Here is a 12888-nt window from a genome sequence, read left to right on the forward strand (position 1 = left end):
CATCAGAAGCTATAAAATGTAACTGCATGTAGTAGTCCCTCAAAAAGCTACAACCTGCATTCTTAATCATGTATTTTCTCTACAAAGAGTCTTACTAGCTATCCAAACATCTGTATCTTTTTTATACTGAAGCTAATATTGAGCTGCACTTGAATTCACATTCTTAGCAAAACAATTTCCTGAGCACACACACATGCACTCCACACACATCCTTTCAGGGTAGCCATTTATTCTCCATCTTCATCTTCCTCCTCATCTTCCTCTTCCTCTCTCCCGTCCTCATCTTCTGGCTCATTCTTCTTTAAGCCTGTTGGCCTCCCAAGGCCCTGCTTTCCTGCTTCCCTTTTGCCCTTGGCAAGGTATGCAGTGATAACCTTCTCACACTTCCCCTTTAGTATAGCTGCTTTCTGTCAAATGGTTATCTGTGGCGACTGTTCGGACCACATTTCGCCCATTTTTGTTTTTATTTTAGTTTCTCTCAGTATCCCCAGTGGACAGGCCTGGCTGTTGTCCTTTGATCTTTGGGTGATGTACAGAGCAAAATAAGAAGACAGATGGTGGCCATTTAGGAGCATTGAGATCCTTTTTCTTTCCCTTCTTAAAAGCCTTTGGGAGGAACGTAATTTTTCATCTTCCTATCATAAAGAGCTTTGTCGCTTTTTGCCATTATCTTTAAACTTCAACTTTTCCTTTGCAGACATGGTCTTCTATCTCTCCAAACATTTCATGGAGAATTCAGAGAAACTGATCCAACAGTCTGGTGTTTCTTTTCATGCTCTTTCCGGCAGTTCTACGTGAAGAAGGCACACAAGAAAATTTTTGCCCCTTGGCTTGTTGGGGTCTCCTCTGCCCATGGAGACAGACTGTGTCTAGCTGGCGTAAGCTGTCCTCAGAGCGCTGTTTCTTCCCCAGACCTCCAGGGTCAACCAGTTTATCACTAACACAATCCTCACCTCTGGCTTTGCCTCTGTAATGGTATTCCAAGTAAGGGATAAGCACATTGTTTTGTGTGTATAATTTTGCATGGTTCTTTTCTTCCCAAGCAAAGCCTCAGGATTATGTCTGGCAGAGGTCAACTTTGTGAACAAAGGCAATATTTTCTGAATTGACTGAAACAGGTAGTCATTTAGAAAATGATAAAGCAAAAGAAATGTGGATTAAGTTAAACATTTTACACATTGAAATTCTTGAGGAAGAAGCTGCCCCAGCTTACCCTGTTTTGCTTTGCACCCTTTAGTGACATCTCTAAAGGCTGGGTAACCAACAACAACTACAAAAACAGAATGAAATCAGTCCAATGAGGAGTCATGTGTTCTGTATGCATCATATCTCATTAAACCCCCTCATTCTAAAGGACGATATTATCTCCATGTTACAGATAAATCACCTAAGATGGGTAAGAAATAGGCATCAGATTATATAGTTTATAAGTTTTGGGGATAGCAGCCAGACCTTGGGCAGCTATCTGTGTTCACTCCCTGGGTGTGGCTTAAATACCATGTATATACCCACAACTAATACACAAATAGGTCAAGCCTGGATCTCTCCCTGGACTTCGGATTCTTCTGTGCCAATGTCTATTAGAAATCTCTACTTGGATTCCTAAAAGTTCCCCTCAAACTGAAGATACCCAAAATTGAACAAAATAAAACGACTACACTTTCTCTCTTAAGGCCTATCCTACCCTCAGTCTTCTCCAGCACCGTTGATGGTCACGTCTTCCATTTTCTCAGGCCAAAATCCTTGGTGTCATCCTCGACTCACTCTACCCTCATAATTCATTTTCAACCCATCGACAAATGCTACAGACTCTACTTCAAATTACTCTCAAAATCCGACCGCTTTCTGCCATCACCACACCGCCCTTCCGGTAAATGCCTTTGCCATCTCCCACCTACACCACTGCAGTGGTGTAAAAACTGATCTTCCCACTTACAAACTTGCTTTCTCTACGCTTCATGTTCAACATGAGAGCTGGAAATTCACTTTTAAGACTGTCGATGATATCACTTCTGATTCCAAGCTGTGATGGACTCGTCTCAGAATAAAAGTCCACACCCACGAGGCTGACAAGGCCCTACATGACCGAAACCACTCTGATGCAGCCGTAATTGCCCCCTGGATGTTTCCGGAGCACACTAGGCATGTCCTCACCATAGCAATTCTGCATCGACTGTCTCGTCCACCTGAAGAGTTCTTCTAGACATGTACAAGACTTTCTCTTTCACCTCCTTTAAATATTTCCCAACACTTTTTTGTGAGGCTTACTCTGACCATCCTATTTTGCATTCAGATGATTCTTTTTTTCCCTAACATGCCTCACTTCCTTTCCCTGTTTTATTGTTTCCTATACAGCACTTATTATACTTGAAAACATTACACAAGTTATTTATTCATATTCCCCACAGTCCTACCTCTCCTAAAGTATAATGTGAGCTCTGTGAGTACAGGGAATTTTATTTAGTATGCTGTTGTGGCCCAAAACCTAAAACTCGTACTCATACCATAAATATTCTTGATGAAATTAATGAACTAATCTAACTTTAAATTCTGATCAATGTCCACTATTAATCCTACCTCCCCATAGTTCCTCTTCATTGTCTCTCACCAAGGAAAACCATACCTTTAGTTGAAATATCACTGAATTATAACACTTATCACAAATTATATAAACATCTTGATTATTTAGTTGCAATGGAATATTTCTAAAACAACATACCAGTGATGTAATTAATCTGAATAATAACATTAAAGTATGTTGATCCTCTACTGAATTTTTACTATTCTTTTTCTTTTTCTTCAGCGATTCTCATCTTGGTCTAAATTATTTATCTTTTATGATTGTCAGGGAGTAAGAATATATGACCAGAGAAACACTACAAGCAAAAGAAAGTGACGAAGCTAGTTTAAAATTAGGGAGACCGACAAAAAAAAAAACATTATAATCATTATGCTTCTAAGAACTTGTCTATGAACCTGCTAAATTACAAGCAACTATAAGAAAAAAAATCCTGGAAAACTGCCGAAAGATTATAAGTATTTGAAACATAAATAATCTTGTAATGATTCTTCTTTTAAAAAATGTTGAGTTGAGGGCCAGCAGGTGGCATTGTGGTTAAACTGCTGACTCCCACATGGCCAACTATGGTTCCAGTCCTGGATAGGCAGCTTGCTTTCTCACTTTCTCTCTCTGTCTGTCTCTGTCTTAATGATGGGTAAAATTAAATAAATAATTATTTTTAAATGCTTACTTCTTTTATAAGAAACAGCAAGAGAGTGGTGATCCTCCAAAAGTGTCTTCCCACACAATCCACCTCCAAACACAGCCAGCCAGGATTATGAGCACAGTGCGTGTGCGTGTGCCTGGCATGAACAGGAAAGCTGCAAAACAAAACCTGGGACCTTCCCATGAGGCCTCAGCATCTCAGAGCATGGCATGACCGCTGGACTTGCAGCTGACCATGGCTATGAGAAAATCACCTCTGCTAATGATGAAAAAAAAGTGAAAAAAAAAAAAGACAAAATGGCAAGAATATGAACAGGGCAAAGGAAAGGGTGGGAAAGAGAAAAGAAGAAAAAACAGGGAACAATCACAAATGGGAAGGACAGAAAGAGAAAAACAAAGTGCCCTGTCTTCTTCCTTCTTTCATGAGCCGTCTGCGAGCCAGCGGATCCTGTTTTCTGGCTTTGGCAAGCACAGTTGGGATACAGAATGGGAAAGCGTGCCCTTGGCATTACTCCATTTAGGCCAGACAGACCTGACCATTCAGTGCAACGCTCATGTGCCCTTCTGACCACACATGACGTATAGCAGGTGACTGAGGAAGGACACGGCTCCCCGCGTAGCTGGACAGAGGGATGGAAGGACGGATACACAGACAGGTAGCTGGGTGACAGACGATGCAATGTTAAATTCTAGGTCACCAAATGCCTCAAGTAGAAAAAAGCAAATGAATGTTTTTTTCCTGTACCTTGTTCGTGGTAAAATATACTGATTTGATATTTCAAATTACATATTTAAATAAACTGACAGAAGTGTTTTATAGAAACATGGTGCTTGGGTTTCAAGGTCCCCTTCTGTGAAGTTCATGGGTTTATAATTTCCAAGATAAATAAACTCAGTGGTGTCAACCACAATAAAAATACCTAGTAATAACCAATATTTATTTTATATATACATGCTTACTATGGTGTTAGGCACTGAGCCAACACTGTGTGTATGTGTTCACACCATATATATATATATACACACACACACACACACACACACACTCCTTTACTCCTTGCAATGCTCCAAAGGTAGAGCTATTCTGACATTCCTTTTTATAAATAATGGAACTGAAGTACAGAGAAGCTGAGTAACTTTCCGGATGGCAGAACTGGAATTCACATATAGGCCCCTCTGACTACAAGGCCTCTGCTCGGAATCTTTCCGTGTTCTTACTCTGCTAGAACATGCAGCCTTTCCCTCTGCTGTACTCAACATGGTACTGTCTTCAGACAGAGCTTAATAGTATATAAAATGCCCTTTTAGATGTTGACTCATTTGATCCTTATAACTACCCCATGAAAGAGGTGAAAATATGCTATCATTTGTACTTTATAGTTTAAAAACATGGAGACTCAGCCCGGGTAAGCAGCCTGCGGCAACATTCACACATGGCAAAGTTGGTGCCGATCTACACCATCTCGTATCTGGATCATCCGACCTCAAGTCCGGGACATATATCCACTGCATCGACCTCCTTTTCTTCCTGCTTATCCTGGGACCCAGCAAGATTTGTCTTCATCCTGCTAAACTACTTGTTGAGAACGTAAAAAAATAAGGACCAGAGAAAGATATAATGCCTGTCAGCTGCCTTAAATTCTCCCTCCTGCCTGCCCCTGCCTTCTCGTTAGATTTACATAGCAAACCCTATATAATAAGGAGCAGTAAATTTACCTATTTTGCACTTGACAGAGGAGGTTTTTGCTGAAAGCACTGCTGCTTGAAGGTCCAGAATTGAACCATGAGTTACTCTAATTATTTGGAGGAATGTTAAATCTAAGTATTTGAAATCGACCTTTAATCACAAGTAACTGGGAAAGCAAATGTGGCTTTCACAATGCTCCAAATGTTCTGGCTTTGGCGGATAAACACTGAACCAGCGAGGAAGAAAACGCTTGGTTCGCTTCGCAGTCCCCGCCTTCACTGCGCTCGTGTCTTCCTCTCTGTCTTACTGTGACTCCTTGTTCCATTTATTAGTCCAGGGGTTTCAGGTGACCGTCCATGATGGGGTTATTCGAGTGCGCATCTGGCTCACTGCTGCACCCCAGGATTCTTTCCCAGGTCAGACTTCTGATCCGTGTCCTGCTGCCTTATGTTTAAGGCCCCAGACCTTGTAGAGTCTTCCCGACTCCACTCACTTCAACCCCGTGGACCCACTTCTCCAAATCTGACTTCAAAGTGAGATGTTACCCCCCAATCCTTTTTCCTTTCTCCTTCAAAGACATCAATGAGCAAGTCTTTTTTTCTTTTTAAGGGTTTTACTTCTAAAGACAAAAAGAAAGCAAAGAGGAAAATACAAAAATAACCAGAGAGAAGTTATGCACTATATGGCGTCGTTCTGTTTTCTTATCTAAAGTCCTGAGGTGGCAAAATGCAACCTCCATGTAGCGTGTGATAAACAAGGTGTTGCAGGAATTCTCAGGAGACTACAGAGAAAAGACCCAAGCCCTTCAATCTACTGGCATCACAGCTTTGTAAGGAAGGCTCCTCCCCCATGCAGTTCAAAATTAGCCATTTAATTACTCTCGAGCAAGAGACTAGTCCTCAACTCATTACCCTCTGCCTTTGCCCAGTACCACCAAGAAGAGTACTGTGACTTAAGTATTTCCATTCTCCCATTCTTTTTTTTTTTTTTTTGGAGAGGCTTTTTGCTATAGGGCACTTGTGCTCGCCAGACAGAGAGAGACAGAGAGACAGAAAGCAAGAAATCACCCCCCAAGGGGATGGCCACGCCGCAATCCCTTCTCCTCCATTCTCTTCTCAGGATCTTGGGCATGCACACACATGCGCCCGGCGTGAGTTTAAGCCACCGGGTCCGGGACGCGAACCGCGGTCGACTACGTGGGAGTCCAGTGACATAGCCATTACACTAACTGCTGGTCCCCATGCTCGCATTCTAATCAATGCTCAGGCACTCCCTTCTCTTGCTCTGAAGTCAGTGACACAGCTACCTACCGGGCTGCTGCCAGACAGAGCCTGGAACAAAGCTGGGACGAGGGCCATCTCAGGCACTCTGCGTAGCCCTCTCTTCTTGGCGTCTGGTCTTGTTGCCAGGCATCACACATCGGGGCACCTTCTCCGTGCAAAACTCAAAGCAGCGTTCAGTGTCAACGGGCCACCTACTGCACCAACACGTTTGCTGCTGACCCCTAACTCTCTTCCCAGGAAGAAGTGGACTCTTGAAACCTTCAACCATGACAGATCACCAGATGTCTTTAGGGGCAGGGCTTCCCACGGGGCCACTCCTTTAGCCCCGAGTTTCCCTCGTATCTTGGGGCAAGGTTCCTGAAGAGAGTGTTGACCAGCGCCTCACGTAGCCCCGACAGTCAGAACAGCTGTGTGACCTTCCTCACTATTACTCCCTCTTTCTAGATGGAGAAGCGCTATTCCTAAAACTAAAACTAAGTAGAGAGATGGATGGATGGATAGATAGAAGGGTAGAGCAAACAAAATAGTAAAACAAAATGCCATGGACTCTCTTGCCTTAGAGGTAGATTCGTACTTTTGAAGCTTCGCAAGCAAAGAATACCTGATCACGGTCACATCACATCCCTTAACGACGTCCCCAACCACTCTTCTCACAAATGGGTTAGATACAGGCGGTCTGTGAGGGGAGCCGTGTGGCTACGGTAGATGACACAAAGGGAGTTTAGGATACTTAGAAAGAAGGATGGATACTCCCAGTCCAGCACAACCAATCTCCACGCTCACCTTCTCCTTTCCATCTGTATTTTTCATCTGTAGTGCAAGCCACAGATAATCAAGTACTGTCTTGAAGAGGATGACCGTTACGTGGAAAGGAACCTAAGAAGGCATTTGCTGTCAGCATTATTCGCTGCAGACCTCACTGGAATCAGGTCAACAAAGCACCATTACAGGAGCCAGTGGAGATTGTCTTATTTTACAGAATGCTTTTTTCTTGTGACTCTGTGTCATGGGATTTATCTGATGCTATCAAAGCTAGGTGGGGGGAGGCAGGAAGGTAAGGGAGGAGTACTCAGAATACAGCCCTGTTCTTCAAAGAAAAACTGCAGCACTTCTGTCTTCTCAGAGTTTTAATGATTCAGGCTAGACGTGGCCAAGATAAAACAAGAGAAGACCTAGAAGCATCCCTCTAAGAACAGGCCTTGGCACAACCCGTTTTCCAGAAATATTCTGTCAGAATAATTAAAAGAACTATATGTGCTTTACTGTCTCTTCATGAAAAAAGCCAAGGTACTGACAGAGATACGTGCTTCCCATTTTTCTTTTGGTGTTCTGATTTTCTCTTCCCACTGTGGGACACAAAGGCAAGGTTATCTGATGTCCTCACAGCAACCCTGGCTCCACTACTGCTGGACGAAATCACCTGTAAATATTTGCACGCTTTCACATGTATGTGAGTAAAAGGAGAATCTGCACGTATGTGAGTCTCAGAGACAGGGAGAAAGAGAGAGAGAGGGAGAGAGAGAAAATGCCTATGAGCACTGGCATGTACATCTAAAGAGTTTTATTCTTTATTTTCGGCCGCATCATTTACATTACAAAACCCGGTTAACTGGCATCCGGTTTCCCACACACAAACTTGCTACTAGTATTCTGCAAAGGGTCATTGCCAGGATCAGAGAGGATACCTCTGGTTCCAAACACAATTTTACATTTTCAAATATGATTTACTTTCTGAATTGCAGCCAGGCAATTACATCCGCAGATATTTCAAGCGGTTGAAATGAAGTGGTTGCCACTAGTCCCGTCATTTGGGATGGCTGCTAACAGATTTTACATATCATCTACTGTCCTGTCCTTCCTTTTAGAAAATACAATCAAGTCCTACTATTTCTGCATTTCAAGCCTTATTGTCAACTTTGCTGACTCTCAAGACAAAGCCATGTAAGTGGCTCCCTCTGCTGCCAGCACTAGCAGCAGTAGTTCTGTTCACAAACTGCAGAGGTAATGGGATGAGCAGGAAAGGTAAGTAACCCTCCAGGCCTGCGTTACTAGGGATGTCTCTTGAGATACAATTCCATGTGGCATAAGCTCTGATGAGAAGTGAGGTGATTTCATTGATTCATTTATTTTTATTTGGGAATAGACCCTTACTGTTGTCCTTGGCCTTTTTTCTTCACTTCACACCCACCCATGGAAAGTGCCAAAGAGAAGAGAGAAGGCATGTTCCCCAAGTTCTGGCCCTAGTCCTGCGTGCTGGCTGCTGGAAGCTACTACCCCAGAGAGAGTTCTTAAGAACCTCTAACAGGCCTCAACAGTCACCAGCCCGGTCCTTTGCCCTCCAGCCCACCCAGCAACGATCAGAGCCAAAGTGGGGCCATAGAAAGTCCATCTCGGGTGGCAGCTGATGGCTCTGAAAGGTATATTTGAATGTCAGTGATGAGGGAAGCCGGTAAAAGCTCCCTCTGCAGCTGAGGTCCGTGCAGGTTTCTGATGACAGCTCCTCCCATGGAAGTCCTACCCAGACAGCCACTGTGTTGAAATTTAGACTCCAGAGGGAATAATACAGAAACTAGACCAGTCACCACAGTGAAAAGCCACAGCGATTCCTTATGGCAATCTGCAGGCTCTCTCAGATTGATCTGCCCTCCTTTCTGCCCAAGCAGCAGCCCATCTTCCTGACAGAATTCTCCAACACATAGCATGGCCTTCCCACCAGCCGGAATGTTAATGCATTATCACTCTGTACGCTGAGAAAGCAAGTGACCATATGTGGCCCATGCCAGCGGAGCTGTAACTGTGAAGAACAATGGCTCTGAGTCAACAACAGAATTAAACTACTCCCTCTTGTGAAGCTCTTCTGAATATTTTAAGTGTTGCCTTGAAAGTGTGGGATTATGTGCAAGCATAAACATTAGCTTAATGCAATTTTTTCTGGGACAGAATATGCCAGAGTTTAAAAATCAGAATTAAAAAATGCAGAAAATATCTTTGGGATAAATTTAATTTTTTTCATGTGTGATTAAAACATGATTGAAGAGGCATACTTTATGTATAATTAAAGTTGCTTTGTAATTAAGAGATTTAAGCATGTATAGAAAATGATACCGCTTAGTCTGGAGATTTTACAAAGGCGCCTATTAAATACTCACTCCCTAGCAAGCCTATGACTCACATGTTTTCACATTCTAACGGCGATAGAGTCCTTGAATTTGCTTTTAAAGTTGCCAATTTCTCCCTCTCTTACTGCTTCAGCCCTCCTTCCATGTGCGAGTGAGATATACACAGCCCTAGCTTCCCTGCATTAGCCAAAACAGAGACAGAGAACATGCATCTCTTAACGTCGAAAGCTCAGGGGAACTAGAAGGATAGCTACGAATTGAGACAGTATTTGACTCATTGCTGGCTTTTTCACTGTGCCTAGCACGTAGACCTAGTCACAGAAAATATGTACTAAATAGCTCCGAGCAAGTGAGCAGGGTGTTTCTGTACACATATGGAGGGTTATCGCAGTCACGCAAACACTTTCAACAGTTGGTGCCAGACCGAAGTACTGTAACATGCTACTTCGTGTAATTCATTATTGATCTTATTTTATAGACAGGAAAATTAAATCAAAGAAAGAGGAAGGCAACACAGAACCATGCATCTTAGTACTAACTTCACGACAGGACCCGCTAATGAGCCAAAGACTGAGCGGGGTGGGGATGGGGGGGCCAACCCCGCAGTGCAGCAGACAGCACTGCGTGGAGGAGGCTGGGCCACCCGGAGCCCATCGAGGACCAGATATGGTCCAGCAGAAAGGCCACCAGAGCTGGGTGGGCATGCAGGAAGCCAGGACCCTGACGGGAGGGGAAAATGGAAGGTTTAGGACTGTGTCACCCAGACCCTTCGAGGGTACATTCTGTCTGTCACTCATGCACATGCTCCTCCCTCTTTCATTCAGAGAGAGAGAGAGACAGGGAGAGAGACAGGGAGAGAGACAGGGAGAGAGCAAGAACAAGTCTTATCCCCTCTTCTTCTTGCACTGCCTATTATTTTTAGTCACTTTCTCATGCTTCCATTATACAGTCTCCAAAGTCTCCAGGTTCTGCCTTTTGGTTGCCCTAAAGATGCTTAAAATACGGGGCGTGGTGGTGCCCGCCCTATGGCAAGATGCTTAAAATATCACTTCCCTTTCTCATTGATAGAGTGTATGGAATATTTTGTAAGTACCAGCATAAACCTAGGCTTGACCTCACTTGACTGGGTTGAAACGTACCCTCCTGGCCTTCTGCACCAACACCTGTCTGTATCAATATCTGTCTATACAACACTTCTCTCTTTACAGCTGAGATCATGAGGGAAGGAAACATTCACGCTAACTTAATGCATGCTACAATGTTGGCTGTCAATATCTGCAGTGAGAAGGCTTTTGCAATAGAACAACATCACAATGGAAAATTTTGAATTTGCATTCTGGTTTTAGGTGCAGAACGCATCCCATGTAAGAGACTGTTGACTGACACAGGAATAAGAATCCCTGGAAATGGGGGGAAGAGAATACTCATGAAGATACACAAAAGGTATATAACTGGGAAATGGATGACGGATTTGTTTTCCTGGTAGCCAGGAAAACATTTCCTGGTATCATTTCGCTTTCTCATTGAGAGAGTGTATGGAATACGAATAACTTTTCAAGGGAAGTGCTTCTTTCTTTTCATGCTTTCTCCTATCAGCCATTCACCTATAATGTTCAGTAAAGTTAGATAGACATTTCATACATATTTACATGTGTTTCCTTTACAAGCTTGAACATAACAGGAGAAAGAAGGGACAATCAATCGCGATGATACTCTATATTCTCTGTATATCTCTCCGATAAACTATTCCATTTCTACTAATGGCACCTTCTGTCTTTTTCTACCACCTCACTCTCCTCTTCTCGGGTTTGTACAGTACAGACAGGACCTCCTGAGGGTAAGTTGTTCTGTACGGTCTCATCTTTTTTCAATTGTAGAGAAGACCAATGAAAGAGTGGCATTCCAAACAGACCTCCAAGACTCAAGACTATCCAGTGGTTCTTGCTGTTTTTTTAAAATCCACAATAAATAGCATGAGCATGTGTGTGTGCGTGTGTGCATGCGTGTGTTAGAGAGAGAGGGAAAAGAACCCTGGACAGTGTCCTCGTGGGTGTCCTCTTCCCCCAGGCCTCCATCTCATCAGGTCATCATATGACCACATATATACATGTGGTCAGCACATTCTCAAACTGACCTGAAGATCCAGACCTGCGGTCGCCCATGTGCGCCTCGTGGGCACCCCCTTCCCCCAGGCCTCCATCTCATCAGGACCTTGTACATATATACATGTGGTCAGCACATTCTCAAACTGACCTGAAGATCCAGACCTGCGGTCGCCCATGTGCGTCCAACAATGCAGCTCAAAGCCACAATCTGGACTTCAGTGAATTTTGACTGGCAGAAGATGGCATCCATCTTATTTACGAGGACTTATGATCACGTTTAGGAAGTTCTATATGAAATATGCTTATGCTCTTCTGACCAGTTTGCCCCCTAATCCCCGGGTATTGGTTATTCTAACCACTGACTCCTAGAATGAGCTGCTGCCTCTGTGGACAGTGGCTTTAAGGACAGACAGGAGACGCACACCGATCTCAGAGCACTTCAGTACAAACTTGAAACTGCATCTCTTCAACCTTAGGCATGTTACAAATGTTGAAGTGATGGTGCGTCTGGTAACGGGTTAAAAGACAGATTAGCCCCAAGTAGAGTCTCTCTCCTAATGTAAATAGGGCGTTTTGATTATAAATGTCTTGTAACCAGCAGACCTCAAAAACTGGCTTAGAGTACTGTGTCAAAAAGAGCCTGGGACAGAAGATAAATTTTTGGAGACAGGGTGTTTTTAGTACTTCAGGTTAGAAAACCATGCCTGAGCAGGCTTGTGAGAAGAAGCATCTCCTTATTTAATGACAAAGGATCTCAACTTAATTTCATATTAACTAGTCAAACAAATGGACCTATGTTCAGAAAGTTGTATTCCATTTTAAATAATTTGTTTTCTAATAGAAAAAAATCTTTGGATAGGCATACTTCAAATCAATTTCTCTGAGGATTATTTATTTGGAAGAAATGTGTAACTGATACTCCTGGTCTACAGAGGTGGTATACCAAAATACTGATCATAGAATGATGCATCTTTCCAGTAGACACTTCCCTGACTTTTCCATAATAACATTTCTTAATGTGTGTGTGCACACATGCTTGCTTTAAACAAAACAAAACAAAACCCTAGCATGGCCAATGGCCTCTGTTGCATCTTAGTCTTGAGTACTATTGTCTTTGTTCAAGCAACACTTTGCTCTCTCACCTCCAGTTGTTCACATCCCAATCTGTTTCAAGGAACACCTACTTCACCAAATATTCCTAAAATGATAACTCCCTTCCTTATCACTTCTAGGCAACTATTGCTTCTGCTCCTAAGCTCCTAATACTCACATAACCATGGTATTTGTACATAGAACACATAATGCTGATGAGTTACGGCCCTCCACATAAAATTGAAGCTATCAATGAAGACAGGAACATCTAGCTCTCACATCTATCACTGTATATTCCAATCGAGTCGTTTCTTTTCCCTGGGCCTCAGTTTTGCCCCATGTAAGCTGAGGAAGTTGGCCCATAATCACAACTGCT

General features: G+C 43.1%; 1 pseudogene; it reads right to left on the reverse strand.

Annotated features, from left to right (window-relative positions):
• Positions 1-227: 227 nt before the first annotated feature.
• Positions 228-4486, reverse strand: LOC102500470 (high mobility group protein B2-like; annotated as a pseudogene).
• Positions 4487-12888: the final 8402 nt, after the last annotated feature.

Source organism: Tupaia chinensis, unplaced genomic scaffold (assembly GCF_000334495.1).
Source record: "Tupaia chinensis unplaced genomic scaffold, TupChi_1.0 Scaffold000430_1, whole genome shotgun sequence".
NCBI classification, from domain to species: Eukaryota; Metazoa; Chordata; class Mammalia; order Scandentia; family Tupaiidae; genus Tupaia; species Tupaia belangeri.